The 21,036-nt window shown below is 36.9% G+C and overlaps 1 protein-coding gene across 3 annotated transcripts in view; it reads left to right on the forward strand.

Moving 5' to 3' along the window:
- The window catches only part of plxnb2b (plexin b2b), a gene marked incomplete at its 3' end in the record, with an annotated part of 146,209 nt that overhangs the window by 92,153 nt on the left and 33,020 nt on the right, over window positions 1-21,036 (forward strand). For 2 of the 3 annotated variants that reach the window (XM_052597729.1, XM_052597730.1), the window contains 1 exon segment: window positions 4,951-5,023. 3 annotated transcript variants of the gene reach the window in all.

Below are 21,036 nucleotides of genomic sequence, written 5' to 3' on the forward strand. Positions count from 1 at the left end.
GAGCGGCGGATCACAGAGAATGCTGCTTATCTGGTTTGCAGTGGTACTTTTGCAAGGTTGAATTAACAATACATAAATAACAACGGTAAAAGTGTTTGCCTTCACCCTTGGTGCTTACGGTTTCTGCAGTGTTTACCCGCTCTGGAGTCTGTCGACATCTTGGTCAATTGAAAGTGTTGTCGTATGCCCTTCCTTTACGTCTCAAATCTTTTGACTTCAGGTTTTTATTCCCTGAGGGCTCTTTCACTTTAGAGGATTTGGTGCTAAAGATGTTTTTGTTTGTTTGGTGTAAAAAACAAAATTTTTAATTAAAGGGATTTAATAAAAAATTTGTTTGATTTATGGTTAACCAGAAAAATTATAATAATTTTATTGCATAAATTTTTTTTGGCAAATTTTACATACATATAAAAAATGTTGCAACATATCGTTGTCCATATAATATTTTTGCAAAATATTACTCTAAAATTACTCAACACACACAAATCATAATTATTTTAATTTCAGCAGATTGTGTGAAATAAAAGGAGATTTACTAATTAACTTTTTTGTAAACTGATAATTTTGTGTTTTGTTTTATTTGAAAATGTTGAATAAAAACATTTTTGCAACATTGGCTCAAAAAATATGTGCATCTAGATATTTTATGCAACTATTACTTTAAAAATGCAACATTTACAAAAAAATATTTATATTTCATTATTTTAATTTCAGCAAAAAAAAAATCATAATTCTTTTCATTTTAGCAGTTTTAGCAGTTAAATGAAGTAAAAGGAAAGACAACTTTTACATTTGTAATTTTATTTTCTTTGAAAATGTTGTGCAAAAAAAACGTATGCAATGTGCTCAAAATAGTTATATAGCATTTAGACTAAAAATGCAACATTTTTGAAACATATTTTTCAGGCGTCTTTTCATTTCAACAAAAATTATATATATATAATTATTACATAATTCTTTTTATTTCAGCAGTTTTGTGAAATGAAAATAAAACTCAACATTTAGTTTTTATGTTAATGTAGTGTTTCCTTGTGTATTTCGAAATAGCTCAATTCTGATTCCCTGAGGGCTCTGAGCGTTTACTGCCAAATGCTTTATCTGCTTGGTGTAAAACGTTTTAGCAAATATATCCAAAGTTAAATGATCTTTTTTTTTACCCTTAAGGCAGCATTTGTTTCTTGTTTTAAGCATAAACCTCAGTAAATTGTGTTAGATTGATGTTTATCACAAGCAAAAACAAGGTCTGGTATCTTGAAATCCTTATATTGCATGCTAAAGGCATCCAAAAATGCAGTTTAATCCTTGTATGTGTATTATATGCTATTAGATGACTGTTAAAGAAATGAATCCAGCACTTCGAGCTGGTTGAAGGCAAACCAGATCTTTTAACCGCATTACACTGCTGTATGTAGGTCAGAAGATTTATAGGTTGCGATCGATCACGGAACAATCAGCGCCAGCCATTTTTCATTCCCATAATTGGAAACTTTGCAGCAGGATGTGTCAGTTTGAGTTTGTTTGGTCAGGACATTGTGCTGGGCTCAGATACGGTCAAGTTTACTGTACTGTCTCTATCTGATTGCATTTGAGCTTTTTCTCACTGAAATACAATACAGTTTTCTGAAGAGCTCTTAATCCTGTCTGCATCAGATCTTTTGGACTGAACAATACCCATGATTCATAGCAATATCAGAAAGGTCAAGGTTTCGCTGCTCATCATAGTCTGGTTTCCCTTTGCTGGTAAACACTAAGTATTGTGTATAACTATAAATACTTGATTTATTGTCAGATTTTGACTGCCGATGCCGATATCTTGGAAAGCAGGGGGGCCGATAGCCAATATAAAGCCGATATATGTGTATACAGTATTTATCTTGGAAAGCAGGGGGGCCGATAGCCGATATAAAGCCGATATATGTGTATACAGTATTTATCTTGGAAAGCAGGGGGGCCGATAGCCGATATAAAGCCGATATATGTGTATATTTATATATATATATATATACAGTCATGGCCAAAAATATCGCCACCCTTGGTAAATATAATCAAAGAAGTCTGTGAAAATTTATTTGCGTTGTTAATCCTTTTGATCTTTTATTAAAAACATTCACAAAAATCTAACCTTTCATTGGATAATAATTTAAAATGGGGAGCACACAGCACAAAGTGAAAATGACATAAATATGACAGTGGGCGAATGCATAAAGCGCAAATCACGAGTTTAAAGTTTAAAGCATTCAATTAAAACGGGACGACCGTCACACAGAGAACACGTGATCATGCTGGATAAAAATGGACACTTCTCAAGATCTCACAGCTGGATTCGACTAAATTTGCAAGGTTTGTGAAATTAAATAATCATTATTCATTCAAAGATTTGTTTAAATGAAATACATTTGTATTTGCTTAATGATGATGACAAACGAGAAAGTATTATAATATTCACCTTTCTATTAATAATAATATAAAAGCAATCGTTGTAATAGTTTTTGTATGAATTCATTCATTTGTTTAACTGTTCTATCTGATTATTAGACAGACTTCTATCTGTATTAGACAGAACTGTTAATGACGACAGTAAACGAGGGAGAGTGTGAGCACTGTGTGTTCAGGCGCTGCCTTTCTCAGCGCCGTCAAAATAAAAGTCCCACATCGAACACATCGGCCAAACAGAAAAACGTATCGGCCGATGCCGATATTTGAATAATGCCAAATATCATCCAGTATATCAGCCTTGCCGATATATCGGTTGACAACTAGCTCTCATCACCCGATATTATCTGCAAAAAGATATATCGGTTGGGCTTTAATTTGTATATATTTGTATATGCAATGTATTACAAGTATAACTAAATATATTACATAATTCTATATTTATAATTCTGTATTATTTAATTTTATACGCACACAAATATATATATATATATATATATATATATATATATATATATATATATATATATACTTACACACACACACACACACACACACACGTGTACACATATACATTTTATATCAATTGGAATGCAAAAGCATATTTCTCTCCAGATCTTCCGGAGCTACATGTAGGAATCACAGACCTTTTTAGAAAATCAGAGGCAGATGGTGATCCAGTAAATGAGGCACAAATGTGTCGGCACTCTCAGGTGGTTTCCATAGGCAACAGTATGGCGCACACGTGTTGAATGTGCAAATTTATTAAACTCTACTGTCTTCAGCGCCTCGTTCTCTCGGCTGAGCCTCCAACCGCAGGTTCACGTTCTGAGGTCACGTGCGCAGGTCACTGCTGATATTTATAAAGCTCTCTCCGTAAGTATGCTGATCCGACGCTGGCCTCCTCCGTGCCCTGAAATCTATATTCATCAGGATATGAAAGGTTATAACTTGTCCTACATCAGCACTTCTGCTCGCCACTTAATTAGATCTTATATTTCATCGGAGCTTTGAGCTGAAACTTTTCGCTCATGCTGATTACAGGCCAACAAAGATGTACTGTATGTAGCTCAAGCACGGTGCGATGCTAGCAGCTCACCGCTAAAACCCCCGCGTCTAGCCAAGCGTTTGAGCTTTGATTTGCCTCTAATGGAGGTTGTGTTCGCCTCTTGTTGCACCAATAAGACTAATTAGGCTTTGGTGTGAATAATTAAAGTGGTGTAGCGTGACCAGCAGTAGTAACAAGTACTTTCAGGGAAAAGCAATTAGCGAATTTAGCACCTGCAAAGACATTTATCCTTTTTAGCATTTTGCTGTTGTTGTAAGGAAGCAGTTCTGGCTGTGTTTCAAACCCTGGTGAGCTACATAGACAACTGCCTGTTGAGGCAGCATACTATCTATCTATCTATTATTTAGCCATATGTGTGTGTGTGTGTGTGTGTTTGAGTATTGTTATAAACTTATAAATTAACAATAAATCTAATATATTTAATGTGTTATTAATTCATTTATGTTTCTTAATATACTTCCTAATATAATAAATGATTATATTCATGCACATTTTTATATATACAATTTAAGATATGATTATAGACTTTATTTTTATGCAAATATATACATATTAATTTATTTTTTATTTAGTCATTCATTCATAGATTAAGTATGTATCGTGTGTGTGTAGAAAAACTGCAATATATATATATATATATATATATATATATATATATATATATATATATATATATATATATATTCTATTTTAAAAGAGCTATTAAAAGTCAAAAAAGAGCCCAAAAAAAACCTTGTAAAATATAAGCTGCATAAATTTCTTTGTGTGAACACATTCAAATTGTTGTGAAACTTTATTCATAATTTTAGTATATGCTGTACATGATATACGCATGCAAATTAATAGTAATTGAAGTTTGTTGAATACATTTTTTGCCTTATTTGTGTATGGCAGAAAGTGTAAGAATGGTGTGCGATTGTGAATTCAGTCCTAGCGCTGGGATTGACTGAACTGTGGATTCATGAAGCTGCTTTAGAATTCAGCCAAAAACTCTTAGAAAGCTGATGAATTGCAGTTTTGGGACACAGCCTCAGTGTGTGCTTAATACAGAGGAAATCTGTTGATCGAACGTATGCGAGTTATTTTTCGGAGAACTCCCTCGCTGCTCTTCTGGGGTTTGAGATCCTCATTGGGGTGTTTCTCTGATGCTAGCTGATGCTAAAGCCCTACTGGAGAAAGCTGGTCTGCTGTCTTCCCACAGCGCATTAATATTTGATGGCCTCCCCCCGCCCTTGCTGCCAGCATCTAACTTATTTACGCCTCTCAAATCCCCTAATAAGGGTACTTACATTGATTCTCTCCCTAACCAGGCTCCGTTACAGATTAAACAGGTCTATAGAAGAGAGAAAGATGATTTGAATGAGAGAGAAGATTACAGGAGCTGTGTGATTTATCTGAATGTTACACACACCTCACTCTCTCTCTCTCTCTCTCTCTCTCTGTTTCAGAGTCGTGGAGGTTGAACAGACAGACATCTCACTCTTATGTCAAGCATCAATTAAAGCAATTTTCGCCTTGGAAGTAAGTGTCTTCTTGCTCTGTTAGAGATTATTAACATCTCCACTACAGCTGTAGTTGATTTTTTTTCCTTCTCCCAAAAGTGCTGAATTTTTACATAATGGCTGTAATATATTAATAAAACCATGGGGAAAATGTCATATATTGTTGCAAATTGTATGTAGTTGTAAAAATGTATGATTTATATTATATATATATATATATATATATATATATATATATATATATATATATATATATATATATATATATATATATATATATATACATTTTAATTTTAATTTTTAAATTTAATTTATTTAATTTTAATTTTTAAATGTATGTATGTATATATATATATATATATATATATATATATATATATATATATATATATATATATATATATATACACACACACACACACTTTTATGAAATTTCATGTTTCGTATCAATATTTTATACTATATTTCTAATGCTAATATAGTGTATAAAAATACAAATATTAAAAAAACATTTGAAGCTATTAAGAAATAAAAAAATATAATAATACAAAATATAAAATGTAATCATATAATGTAATGAAAACAAAAAATGTAAAATAGATATATATATATAAGCTGTCAATCGATTAAAAAAATTTACTAATTAAGCAAACATTTTTTCAGAAATGAATTGCGATTAATCCCACCTAACAATAAAGTTTTAAAATACTTTTATATTGCAATAATTTCACATTAATTCTTCAAATTAAAACAAAATAAAGACAGCCTATATTTTTTATATTTGTTTAATGGTATCTTTTTTTTATGACTGAAGGCCAGTATCACTGATAGCAATACTACAGATGTCTCTATAAAATAGTTTCCCCCTAATATTTAACCACTGGCTATAGCCATTCAACATTACACTATAACTGAAAGCTATCACTTTTAACATTTATTAGACTTTCAAAACAACTTGTTTTAACTGAACTTAAAACAATCTTCACATAAACTCACTACAATAAATGTCATATTTACCTGTGCCCTTCAGCAGAAATATACAGAATTTGAAATAGAAGTTATCAAACACTAAACTCTAAATAAAATATAGATTTCCTTGATTTTCTCTTTGATGAAAAGACATCACAGCAGCTGGTTATTAGGTTGTTTGGGCTGCTATTACTTTAAGAGCTGCCGCTGCTGAACATGATGCAGATCTGACACGCATTGGGTGCTTCTCAATATGCCTCCTCGTCTCCTCGCTCCTCCGTCCTCAATCCTATGACCCGGAAACCGATCGAGCACAAATATTTTTACCACATTAAACTGTAAAAAATTGTCACTTAGTGCTAACATGCTAATTTTCTTTATTATAGATTTTTGTTTGCTGAATACATAATTTTTTTCTGCAATGAAGCTCTGAAATGTATTCAGAAATTAAGTAAAAATAACAACAGCGCTTGTAATGACAAAAGAGGGTGAGTAAGTGACAGGCATTTCATTTTGATGTGACTGGTTCCTTGAAGGTGTGTCTCTTCAAAGCAGTAGTTGTGACATCAATCACGCTGTCAGAGCGATGCCCCGTCTGTCACATGATGCATCATCCTTCAGCACCTTCTCACTGGAACCAAACCCAAATTATTCCCTGCTGCAGAACAAAACTGTCTTGTGCTTAATTGATGGCGCTGGGAAAATGAGTTTGAATATTTATCAGTCACGTTTAAAACAGGCGGCAGAGACACCGGGGGAGATTCCATTAGCATAGAGCTTCATTTAGCATTAGCGAGGAGTCTCGTGTGAATGGTGTCAGAGGAAACTCTGTCTCTTCAACAATGAGCACTGGTGTCCCTGCTGATTTTGAGAAAGTAAACTCTCTTAAAAGACACTTGTCACACACTCAATCTGACAATGACAAACCGTTGCATCATGGGAGATTTCTCTCATTTTGTGAACTATACATATATACAGTGCTGGCCAAACTTTCGAGTCCATGAGCTCGACTACCAATGGTATGAGAGGAGCAGCTTTCACTCTCAATCAAACTAACATTACTAGCCAATCAGAATGTTTTGCTCTTATAAACACAAGACACGCATAATTGTATCCAATTTTAGAGTCACAACCATGATGAATGGAGAAGCGCGACAAAAAGCTGCGAGGCGCAATGATCAAAGATGTCCATCTAGTGCATATTTACATAAAAAAGCTAATTATAATGCAGCCAAGCTTTGTAAACAGCTCAGAGTAATCATGTCATCTCCATAAGAATGATATGATTGCCATAAAAAATTAACCAGGATTTCTGAAAAGGTCCTGTTCACACATGATCTATTAATGGTAACTTTACCAGTAATTTACCGGTGAAGACCGTATGTGTGAAAGGGGCTAAACTCTTACTTTGTATATGCTGTAATTTTGAATTGCTTAACATTCATCAGGAAAAACTGATTTGTAACATAATTTATAAACATTTGCCAACACTGGAGAATACATCAACCTAAGTCTAAATATGCCATGTATTGTACATCGACATTTCAAAATAAATGATTCTCCATGTGGCCAAATATTAAAATGTTTAATTTTTTGGTTTTTATATATTTTTTTAGCCAATTATTATTGCCTCATTATTAGTTTATACTGTATATAAATAGTCATGGTTTTCACTTATGTCTGTTTGTGTTAAATAATCGGTAGATTACTTGATTACCAAAATAATCATTAGTTACAGCACTAGATTAGTCAAAATATTTCTAAATATTGCATTGTTTTACAGACAAATATTCTGTCATTGAAAAATTTGTAAAAATATTTTGAAAGTGTAGGATACAGCTTTCATTGTTCAGGTCAATCATATAATCATGAAAAAGATAATTAGTTTGAATAAAGAAAGCAATAACTTTGTCATAGTATCATTTCAAATGTTGAAGTTGTCTCGGTCATTGCATGCTTTGCATCTGCTGCCTCACCTCATGGAAAAAGTTTGGGCTCAGGATTGTTCTTTTTTGCTTTAACCCCTGATATATAATATAATATAATATAATATAATATAATATAATATAGACATTTGTTCAACATGCATAACATATGATTAAATATTATAAATAAGTAAATATAACAAATATTAAGCATATTAATTTGCATAGCATAAATATAGTTAAGTTAATTAAAAGTCTTATATTTAACTAATTTATTGAATATTTTTAAATGAAGTAGAACTTTTTAAATATTTGGGTTTATTTTTGTCATTTTTTGTACTGTGTATGAAATTTAAAAAAAAAAAGAAAAGAAAAGTATTGTATGATTTATTTTTTCTTTCGTTTTGTAATATTGAATGTCTGGTACATGAAATAACAAATATGTGAACACATACACTTGTGAACAGTAGTACTTGTTTACCAAAGAATGAAAGCATGTAAAAAGTTTTATTTTTTATTATATTATATATATATTATTATTTATTATATTACCACATGAACGTGTCCGAAATTGAAGAAACCTAAACGTGTGTGTGTGTGTGTGTGTGTCCTCTCTGTCAGTCAGACGTCTCCTCATGACTACAGAGGGGTAGAGAAATTGGCTTCACTCCACAGAGCAAGACACAGATAGCGCGAGTCGACTTCATCTGGAACTCCATTTAGGGATTGAATCATCAGTTTCCATTTGGACCTTCTCTGCCGAATTGAAAATGAATGTTTGTGCAGCTAGGCCACGGACGTGGCACTCGCCCCCGAAGCTTAGTGTGTGATGGTTTTGGAAGCGGACCGTAGACAGACCTCGAGTTTGGATGAGCCGTCCGATGCCACAGGTGATAATCACAGCCGTGTTTGTGCACAGTAATTATCAGCAGAAGGCCACAGAGATAAATGCTGGAGAACTAGAGCGAGCGACCGGTGGATATCCCAGCCCAGGTTGAGCATCGATGAAGATTTTACCAGCAGCGTGTCGGCTAAAGCCTGGCTTTGATGTTGCCCAATCCTGCCTAAACCCTAAAACATTTCCTTATAGGCCAGATATGGTGGGATAACGTGTATGTGTGTGATCTTATCTCAGTTTAGTCATATGGGAAATTAAAGCACTTATTTAAAACAGTGGCAACACAATAAAGGGAGTTCTCAGGTATGTCTCAAATGGCTTTAGTTTCAGAAATTTCATTTGTTAAAGTCTATTGAAATCCATCTCATATCACATCCTTAAGATTTTTCTGCCTTTAAAGGGAATATACTGTATCATGAAAGTCTGAGTTTCATGGCTCTGTGAAAGAGAGCTCCTCCTCTGTTCACCCTCAGCATTGATGTGCGATCGGTCACATTAGCTAAATCTTGCTAGCACAAAATGTCTATTTTTATAGCAATGCAACTCAACAGATTTATTTTGGTCAGCGTGACGAATCTGAACGAACCTCTGTGGGGTAGTCCTTCGTCCTCGCACAAAATTTCAAATAGCATGGATTTCTATTAAAATTACTGGATTTCGTTTGAAAAAATTTAACCAAACAACAGTAAACTTGATTTCACTTTTCATGGAAACTACCGACAGAAGTTGCAGAAACTTCTCACTCGAAAATTCGATAAACTTGAAATGCATTAATGCACATCTGACCACATTAATTAACCAGTGAGCGTGCAGTGTAGACAACTTTGTAGATTATAATGGGAACATTCATCGAATTTTATTATATTATATTGTGAACTGCTTTTCACTTCCAAGCAGACCCAAATAAAAAGCATGAACAATCTAACAACAAATAATGCTCCTGTGTTTATGGACATGCACTATTCATTTCACTCTCGGGCCTGTATGTGTTGAATTCTGTGGGGGATTTACTGACAATGCACACATTAAAGAACACCGACACAGTTAGATAATTTCCATAATGACCAGTGCAATCTACCAAGAGCAGTGCAGATTACTGCCTGCTTTAAGACATGCTTTTTGGGGGGCATTAAATAATGCTGCAAATACCAGTAATTTGACGAGTGCAAACATTATTGAATCACGTCATTCATGTGATTCAATGTAATACTCTTCTCCGATAAATTTGGTCTAAAAGGGAAACTCCTTCAGAAGCATATTCAATAAGGTAAGGCGCGAAAATAACTGTCCAAACCTTTTCAGCGCTAATTTGTCAATGCACATCTTTAGTAAATCATGACAGTACTATTTTAACGCCAAAAGATGGTTTGTGCTGGCGCAAGCTGATAGGAAATCTGGCACAGTGCATCCAATATAATGATACACATCTGATTTCTTCCTCCACTAATTATACGTTCACTTCAAAGGTTTATTCACTACAGGTATTTCGACGTAATTTTGGATTTGTCTGTTCAGAGGCAGAACTCAATTTGTTGTTCAAGGGCTGTGAGACGTGGCTCTCTGCATGCGCACTGAACACAGCACGCGAGTGCCAAATTAAGCTTTTCGCATCTTTCTGAGTTTGGAAGGTTTTTTTTTTTTTTTTTTTGGTGTATTATGCCTTTATTTTAATAGGACTGTTGCAAGACTGGAAGTGGGAGAGAGAAAGAGAGAAGGGGGCATGATTGGGAAAGGTCGACAAACGGGGACTTGAACGTGAGATGCCCAAAGTGTAACAGCCTTACATATCGGCGTGCGGCAAACAAGCCATCGACAGTGACTTGTGTTTGGTCTTTCAACTAGCGATGTGTATTTGTTCGTTCAGATACACAAGGATGCGAAGGAGAGACCTCGTCTGTCTGTGCACGCACCAATCACAGCACGCAAGTACTCAGTTGAGTACTTTCGCATCTTGTGCTTAAATGCGTTAAACTCTTTGAATATTTAAATTTAGCCAGGCTTAAATACACATGCAATTGATAAGCTTTCATGAAAAATCTTCAGCTATCCTGACCGTCTTTTTTAAGCTGGCCTCAGCACCCCCCAACAACCATGGGCCTTATAATCGTCACCACTTTTCACCCCACTACCAATGCCCTGCTGTTACGTGAACAGAATCCTTGCTTGTTTTTGATAAATAATAACAGTATTGTGTGATAGTGAGAAAGTGAGAGTTTGAGAGTTGGAGTTAAAACCAGATCATGATAGCAGCTGTCAGGCTGTCGATTTATTCTTGCCAAAGCAGGAACCTCTGGTGTGAAATATAAGTCTTTTAAAAGCATTACTGAAAGAACGGCCTCTTTGAATGAAGGATGGCCCACGCTAGCCTGATTCCTGACCGCCCGCTGTGATTGACGGCTCCCTGATCATCTCCCTGATTTCAGAACCTAATTATCCGACACGTCTGCGCTTCAGTTGCCGCTATCGCCCACTAGATCAACAGAGAGATGGACAGAGAGAGGGAGGACAGTCGTTAAAGCATAACTAATGCGATATGAGTCCCACCAGCACCAAAGCAGGAGAGAAATATAATTAAGGATCAGATGTCAGTCTGTTTGGATGCACGCGGCGCTGGTTTCTTATAGTGCTGCAGAAGAGCTATTTTTAGCACAGATGACCACAGGATGACAAGAGGGGTCAGGCATGACCGGTAGCCACTGTCCTTATGACACCTGCGCTGGACCCAACCAGGTGCGCGAGAGATAAACGCGTGCAAGAATCGCTGGCCTGTGCAAAAACACCGCGAGAATCACCTTAGTGCAAGAGGAAAGCGTGCAACGCTGCAGTTCCCGCGCGTTATTTCTGACCTCTTTGTGTGGAGCGGCTTTTGTGGGAGTTTGTGCTGCTCGGCTGGAGACTTTCAGAAGTGCTGAGGGGACAGAAAGAGGCCGGACGGCGGGTGAGTGGACTGGCGGGTGTCTCCGCTCGTTTGCAGCGCTGACATTTGTTGGAGAGGGATGTGGAGAAAACGCAGACGTGTGTATGTTGATCTCAAGGAAAGGTCAGGCCTGTCTCCACAGAGCTAATCAACTGCGGCTCTCGGGCGCACAAACTCTCTACAAACCGCCGCGTGCGTCCCAGCCGCTCCTGAGCAAGACTCTTCATTTGCATGTATTTGTAAATGCGTGTGTGTGTGTGTGTGTGTGTCTGAGCTGCACATGAGCTTTAAATGGTAAAAGTTAGTAATTTTAGGGGAGATCTATCTATCTATCTGTCTGTCTGTCTGTCTGTCTATCTATCTATCTATCTATCTATCTATCTATCTATTAGGGGTGTAACGGTACGTGTATTCGTACCGGACCGTTTCAGTACAGGGCTTTCGGTACGGTGCACGTGTGTACCGAATGACCGAATGCAATATTTTGTTTGCGGAACATAGGTACATTTTCGTGTTTCCAAACAAACATATTAAGTGGCGGAAGTCTCCGCGTTCAGCGCAAATCCCGCCCTCAGCTGATTCTCGGCCGGTGACACACTGGCTGCGTGGCGTGAGTGTGGCATTTCTACTGCGTGTCAGTTGCGTGACGGCTGCTTTGCATTTTCTGTGTCTTTACACACCAGAATCGTGCCTGATGCGGCGCTGGCGCGCTGCTGCTACTGTAGGTGACAGAGGGAGACCGTCGACAGACCAGGATCTTGTCTTCACAACAACAATATCTATACTTCATGTTGAGCATAAATATAAAGCCTACTGATAAAGGACACTGTCAACGGTATTGACGGTAAAATAGACTATGTTTGACAGGTGCAATATGCAATACGGTTCGGTACGTACCTCGGTTTTAAAGTCACGGTTCGGTTCATTTTCGGTACAGTAAGGGAAAGAAATGCAAACATTAAACTGCAGGTTGTTTATTACTATAAACTTTTTTTTAACAATTTGTTTAAAAATTTTTGTAAAACTGTTTTTTAAACACTTTTTTAATAAAATATATATAAAATAAAAAAAGAATAAGGAATAAAATACTGCTTCAAAAAAAGTTCTCCACTAAATAAAATACTCTGTCTCAAACCAATATCATATAATAAAATATAATGAAAAATATAAATAAATAACTATGATTACAGTGCAGCATTACCAATCCCAGCTTGTTATGTAGGCCTGCTATTATTTAAAAAATATATATATAAATTTTCCAAAGAGTAAAGTGCAGCATCAACAGTTTCGGTTTTAAACCTACTCAGATTTAGTTTTTGGGTTGGCCCGATCGGAATTAAGAGCAAATGTCTGTTTAAATGCCGACGGCAGCTGCGTTTGAATTACGGTCGTTTTTTTCCTAGTTGTAGTGATGTTCACACTCGCGTGATGCCTTTTGAAAACTTTGGAATCAGCTGTATATCTGTATATCATTCTATATCTATCGATCTCTCTATCCTTTAGTCTGTCTGTCTGTCTGTCTGTCTGTCTCTCTGTCTGTCTGTCTGTCTGACTGACTGTCTGTCTGTCTTTCTGTCTGACTGTCTGTCTCTCTGTCTGACTGTCTGTCTGTATCTGACTGTCTGTCTCTCTATCTGTCTGTCTATCTGTCTGTCTGTCTGTCTAACTGTCTGTCTGTCTGTCTGTCTGTCTGTCTGTCTGTCTGTCTGACTGTCTGTCTGTCTCTCTGTCTGTCCATCTGTCTGTCTGTCTCTCTGTCTGTCTGTCGGTCTCTCTATCTGTCTGTCTGTCTGACTGTCTGTCTATCTGTCTGTATCTGTCTGTCTGTCTGTCTGTCAAATTCAAATTCAAATTCAAATGAGCTTTATTGGCATGACTTGCACAGTATTGCCAAAGCATTGTACATTACATGAATAAGGAATAAACAATTATATAATACATAAAACAAAAACAGATTCGTAAAATAATTAAGTATATGTATACTTTCTCCTTTTTTTTCTTCAAACGAGAAACAAGTAAAAGACAACAACAAATAACAAAAAAATAAAAATAAAATAAAATAAATACAGTACATCTGTCTGTCTGTCTGTCTGTATGACTGTCTGTCTATCTATCTGTCTGTCTGTCTGTCTGTCTGTCTGTATCCGTCTGTCTGTCTGTCTGTCTGTATCCGTCTGTCTGTCTGTCTATCTATCTGTCTGTCTGTCTGTCTGTCTGTCTATCTATCTACTGTTTTGTCTTTCTGTCTATCCAACCATCTGTCTATCATTTGTATAATAAAAAAATAGGTAACTTCAGAGATAGAGTAAATTTTAATAAGTAGTGCAACAGTAAGTAGACTTGTAACACTGAAGCACTCGCACAATACTCATAAACCTACTAAAAACTCAAAGCACTCTTCTTTTTTTAACGCTGGTAGTTAAAACACAAACAGCTCAGAAATGTCCTGCAGTAATGTATTCCTCTCGCAGGGTCTCAGTACTGGTTAAAGGCTCTCATTAGTGTGTAGAGACCGGGGGGATTTGCTAAGTTAGGGTGGCTCTGTAATGCAGAACCATCACAGCCTGATAATTGTGTTTGTGTTGCAGTTACCAGCCGTTCTTTGACTGACAGCTCGGGAGCTCTGAGCATTTTGTGTTGTCGGAGACTCCAAAACCAGAATGAGCAGAACCACTCTCCACTGCATTAAACACTCTCTACAACACAAAACAAAATCTTAATTCTAGTGGAAAAGACACAGATCCTGATGAAAGAAATCTCATGTTTTGCACTGTGTTCAGCATACAAGAACAAATCCCCCTGCTGTTCTGATTATTACTATTATGAATATGATTTAAAAAGAAAAGTGAAACATCCCTGGTAAAATGGGTGAATGTTTGCTGTGATATTATGGTGTGTGTGATATATATAAACGCAGATGGACCCGTGGTCCTCGTGTCCCAGCTGAGCAGCGGTGTACATCACTGTCAGTGACCTGCAAAGCTTTTATTGGCTTTATTTGTTTAGCAGCCAGCGGGAGGAGAATGTGATTTCTCCTGCTCTCGTCGTGTTGACATTGCGCCTGAAGATGCTGATGGTGGTTTAAAGCGCACAGGTGTTACAGGCTCGATCTGACGTTTGGAAGAGTCTACAAACACACACACACACACATCCAGAGCTCAGACACTACTCGTTTCTGACCTTTGACCCTGATTTCACAAGCCAAACAAAAACTCGCCCTCCTCCTTTCTCTCTCCTGCTGCTATATTTGGAACCGTGTACTGTGCCTACAATATGCAAGAGTAATTGTTTCAGACAGTAGTACTGTGAGCCACATCGACCTCGTCATTTTAACGTTTTTAGTGCAGTTGAACTTTCTCTTTTATTTTGTTAAATTCCCAGAATACATTCAAAACTCAAAACACTCTTCTTTTTAAATGTATCATTTAATTTCAAGCACCTCAGAAAAATCCTGCGGTAATGTATTACTCTTTATGTCATATACAGAGTAATGTATGAATATGTATATAGACACATTTTTGATTGCCTTTATTTTTTATGCCTTGGTAATTACTGTTATTTCATATTTTCATTGTTTTATAATTACATTTTTATTCAATTTTTCTTATTGTTGTTTTTCTATGTGTAATATTTTTTTTTAATTACCAGTTTTTTTAATTATTAATATTATTATTATATTTAATTTAATTACATTACATACATTTTGTATTACTATTACTTTAGTTATTTTTATTTGTCATATATATATACAATGTAAGTTCTATTATATACTATTGTTTCATATTTTCATTCTTTTATTATAATTTTTTATAAATAAATAAAATTAAGAATTTATATATTTTATCTTTATCTTTTTTATTTTTATCTTTTTCAAACTGGGAAATTATTGTTATTATTGGTATTTCAACATTATTTTATTATAATTGTTATTTTTGTGCTTTTGCTTTTATTCAGACTGTGAAATTATTGTTGTTATTATTTTTATTTTCATTACTTATGTTTTGTTTTGTTTTGCAATGACCAAAGTACATTATTTGTTATTACTATTACATTTATTTATTTATTTATTCAATCATTCATTCATTCATTCATATGGGGGGGGTTGTTGTTTTTTTGGAAAAAAATTCACATTATCTTAGTATTACTCCCATCAATAAATCTTTCCAAAAGGCAAAAAATGAGAAACTCCTCTCAGTTCTCTGTAAAATGGAGGCGTAGAAGAAGAATCAAGCTTCACGGTTCCACTGGCTTAATAGATGCAAAGCTACATCATTAGAGACAATAAGGTGTGTAATAGATTCACTGTGGCATCACAGTAGTTCCAAGTGTGTGACTGGAAAATGAGGGGAAAAGAAATGAGAAATCGGAGAGAGAGAAAGGCACAGAGGAAAGGATGGACGGATAATCGAATTGGATTGGCGGAGAATTTCTCTCCACCGTTCCATATTTAATCTTGTTTGGCCTGGGCCAGCTGTGTCTGCCGTCCACACACACTGCCCGTATTCCCAGTGGAGATCCTGCTCAGCCAGAAGGTGCAAAGAGGACCAGTAAGAGCTGGATCCCATCCCAACATGCAGACGGATACGTGTGTGTGCAGGAACACATCTGGCGGCGGTGTTGAGTGGAACAATAAACGCTCAGATGAGCCCAAACGTGGATGGGCATGGTGCTCTAGTCCTCCGGCCAGTTTGTTAATGGCTCTCACCGCCGGCCCGGTCACCATGGCCAACCGCTTGCGTGCTCCATCAAATGAAAATAAATGAAGAGGCGGCCGGGATAATCACTCTTATGGAAATTCAATGGAGTCTGTGACAGGAACTTTCAGAGGTGTTGCGCTCCCAGGAGCCGCGCGCTCCCCGCTGACCACATCCAGCTCTGTGATTTCATTTATTTAATGTGCTCTTCATTTTCTCTTGAAAACCACTGTGAGTCATTCTCTCTTTCTTTTTGTGAAAAAGCCATGAAATCATGTCTTTGTGGCTTTGAGGCTGATATCTTAATGCTTGTATACTAACAATGCACAGTCTTTCTCTGGGAGAATTAATCAAAAATGAATTACTCATTGTTTTATACTATCCAGTGCTGAAATGAAAACATCCAAGGATGGGACCATTATTTCGGTGTATTATTTTGTTTTCATTCCTTATTTATTTTTTTACATTTCTGGGATACTTTTAATGGTGATATGTCAGACTTGACATTGCAATAAGCTCTTTGCTGATTGGCTTCTGCGACAACGCATTCTGCGAATTTTCAGCTCAAGTAAAAAAAAAAAAAGAATGCGCTAAAGTCACGATTGAGCCGTATATCGCGTTATTTTCATTATCTGTTAGTTGTAATATTATTATTTTTTGCTTTTGCCATTTTACCAAATTTCCATTATTCATCTTATTTTTTCTTTATTATTATTATTTTGATGGGATTTTGGCTGCATTCGTTCATTTATTAGTTGAGGGCATTTACTTGGAATGTAGACTGGAAATGTGCTATTATTTAATTTACTCTATTTTATTATTATCATTATTGTTATTATTATTATTATTGGGTGTATATTACTAGGAATCAGACTGTGAAATTATTATTAGTTTATCATCAGTTTTTTTATTTAATTGTATTGTCATCATTATTATTATTATTTGCGTTTTTTATTTTTGATTGCTTTCAGATTAACTTAAAAGTTGGCAACCCTGATATCATTTGTAGTTATTACAATAACATTAACCATTCAGTGTTTGAGTCTGTTTTTTGTGCACTTGAAGGCTTGAACTTGACTGCTTCCTATAATCTTCAGGGCCCCAGGTGAAAGTGGACTTCCCTTAAAGTGGCACACGGCGAATCTGAAAGCCTGCGAGATCTAACAAGGCCATTTTTCCTACAAACGCCTGTTTCGTAACACCGCTCCGAGCCGAAGGTGTTTTGTTCCTTCGCCTGACTGGGGAGAAAACGGGATTATCTCTCTCAGGCAATAATAAACCTACGTTAATGAGTCGTCTTTTCTCTCTCTCTGTCTCTCTCCTGGAGGTAAACCCCTCTGTTCTTCAACACGGTTATAATTTAACACTCCTGGCTCTCCGCTCTGATTCTTCCAGATGTTTTTGCTTCACTAGCACATTACTAGTTTGGTTATAATTTATCAGACAGGTTTTGAGACCGCGTTTGCCCTTGGCTAATCCAGCATCTATCCTCAGGTAAATTAGAAGGAGTGTGTTATCCGTCAGCCCTCGATGTATCTGATGTGGCGGGGGTCATGATAGAGCAGGCCTCAGCGGCTGTTGAGTCCTGCTGCGCCGGTGTTGCATGATGTCGAGCCGCGGCACTTTGATCCTGCGCAAATTTCAGGATTAGCAGCCGGATTAGCGGCGCGTGTGATGGATGAAAGAGCCTGGCGCATAGGGACAGGAGACCGGATCCGCACGCGATGACCTATAACCGCACATCTGAGGGAATTTGTATGGCAACAGACGGTTTTTGGGGTTGGATGTGAGTGATTTGCATGCATAAGCGAGTGAATCTTTGAAGCTCCATGCCGTACAATGTGAGAGAACAGGCAGGAATTTGGTCGGCCTACTCAGATTTTAAAGACTCTCGAAGAAGTTTGTGTCAGGGAAAAGTTTCCCTTTGCATGTTTTAATAAAAAGGTTTTTGTCTTTCATTGTGCTTAAACAAGGGAGTGCCAGGCTCGTTGAGAAGCCTTTTATTTTACCGCTGGCTTTGCCCCAGATACCTCCTGTTCGTTTGGAGTGCACTTCAGTGTGTGTGTGTGTGTGTGTGTGGTGTGTGGGGTCGGGTGGGGGTTATAAATGTTGTGCCATGTGATAATGTCCAATCATGTAGTTATGTTTATGTAATAAATAAAACAAGAGTATAATGTATGCACTTGACCTTACATGTTAGGTCATTAAGTATGTAAGATAATGCATGTAAACTCAGTAAGTTGTCATCAGTGAACAAATTTAAAGGGGCAGTTCACCCAAAAAAGAAAATTGTCAACATTTACTCACTCTCGTCTTGTTCCAAACTTGTATGAGTCTCTTTCCTCTGTTGAACACAGAATTTGATTTTTCAGTAATGTGGGTAACCACATTTCTCTTTAAAGCAGTCTTTCTTTCCTGCACTGTGATCATTTCAGGTGTATTTTGTAAATTTCAATTTGTAGTGAACCTATGTGTATCCAGGGTGTTCTCAGTGGTTGCTAGGGTGATCTGGGTCATTATTAAGGAAATTAAAGAAATTATTTTGAGTGGTTTCTACAGTGTTCTAGGACATTTTTGGCTTGCTCTGGGACGTTAGTAGACTGTTGTAGGTGATTTCTGGGGTGTTCTACAGTAAGTGGTTGCTAGGGCGTTGCTAGGCTGTTCTATATACTGTAGTATCAAGGCTGTTTTAGAGAGTTTCCAGGCTGTTCTGGACAGTTGCTAGGGTGATTTTTGTCATAACTAAGGTAATTAAGGGAGGTTCTAAGGGATTTCTAGGCTGTTCTAAATGGTTTCCACAGTGTTCTGTGGCATTACCATGGTGTTATGAGTGGTTACTAGAGTTTTTAGGAAATTCTTAGGTTGCTTTGGGCCAATAGTAGACTGTTGCTGTAAGTGGTTGCTAGGGTGTTGTTAGGCTTTCTATATGGAATCTTGGGAGTTCTAGGGAGATTCCGGACTATTCCTAGGCTGTTTCAGGGAGTTTTCCAAGGTGTTCTCGGTGGTTGCTAGGGTGGGCGTTCAAAGCTATTTCCAGGCTGTTATGGATGGTTGCTAGGGTGATCGGAGTCATGAAAGGATGGTCTAAGGGATTTCTAGGGTTTTCTGAGTGGTTGCTACAGTGTTCCAAGGTGTTTACAACTTTCCATGTTGTACAGAGTGGTTACTAGGGAGTTTCTTGGGGCTTTCTAGAGAGCTTTGATGTTCTGGTGTTGTTTTTAAATTTTTATGATGACATGGAAGTTGCTAGTGATGTTTTGATGCTTTTCTGTAGTGTTTTTGGTGGTTGCTTGGGTGTTATTGGAAGTTGTTTTGCTAGGGTGCTTTAGGAGGTTACCAAGGCATTGGTGTTTGTTGGGGTATTAAAGGGAGTTTCTGGATGTCTTGGGTGGTTTCTAGGCTGTTTTAAAGGGTTTTCAGGGTGTTCTTTGAAGTTGCTATGATGTTCTATGTGGTATCCAGGGTGTTGCTAGGGTATTCAAGGGTGGTTTCAATCTGGGGGGTTGCTAGAGTGTTCTAAGGGGTATCTAGGGGGTTTCTAGTGTGCTCTGTGTAGTTGCCAGTGTTTTAAAGGGGGTTTATGGCTCTATGGTCTTTTTTTATTAATTTTTTTTATTTTCTGGGTAATTTCCAGGATGTTCTAAGTGGTTTCTGTGGTTGCAAATTTTAAGTCTGATTGCTTAGGTAAGTAACAGCGTACCTATTTTCAATAAACATCATTATGTTAGAGGTCCATGTCTGTTGGACACACCCAAAGTTTGAGCAATAGTAAAAGTGTTTGATCAGTCAAGCGCTACTAATCAACCTCACCTTTATACTCAACCAAGAAACTCAACAACCCGACAAATTAGCACTTGAATCCGGCGCTTTGTCGTCTGCCTTAATTGAGACAGACGGCTAAGTTTTCTCCAAGGCTGCTCTCCACACTGACGGCAGTAACAGAATTAATGGACGCAGGCCAGTGTGTCTTGACCTTCTGTCCTGCATTACGAACACACACGTCAGGGTAATTGGATCCCTGAAGATATATGTGTGATTCTTAAGCAAAGTCTCTGACGCTGATCTATATGTCCACGTCCCATTTCCTTTGTGTCCATGAGCTCAGTATTGAGTTAGAGCTGCTGAACTGTCCTTTCAGGTCTAGCCCTATCAGTAAATGCTGTCATTCATCTTCCTAGATTAGAGGTTAAATATTATATGATTCCTTTCAAGCACCTGCAGGCAGATGCATGGAGATGGTCTTAGCTTCAATAGTGCTCCGAAACCCAATCCCGAAGTAAATCTCTGAGCAAAATTTGATTGTTCACAGATTGGTGATTCTCAGGAAGCTTATTAGAATTTGCAGCATCAACTTTGCATGAGATGTTTCTCCAAAAGTAATAGATGCAAATAAGACATTGAAGGATCAACTTCACCCTAGATGTTTCGCCTCAGATTCCTGAAACAGGCACAAATATAGGAGGAGATGGGGAAGATGTGGATGGATTACTTGATCTCAGATTATCTGGCTTTGGGAGACTTCAAGTCTGAGTACAGATAAATTGTTGAGATCTATTTTAAATGTTTAGAGGATGCTCTTAAGATTACTATTGTATTTTTGTGAATAGTGTGGCGAATAGAATATTTATT

The sequence above is a fragment of the Carassius gibelio genome, chromosome B25 (genome assembly GCF_023724105.1).
Source record: "Carassius gibelio isolate Cgi1373 ecotype wild population from Czech Republic chromosome B25, carGib1.2-hapl.c, whole genome shotgun sequence".
NCBI lineage: Eukaryota > Metazoa > Chordata > Actinopteri > Cypriniformes > Cyprinidae > Carassius > Carassius gibelio.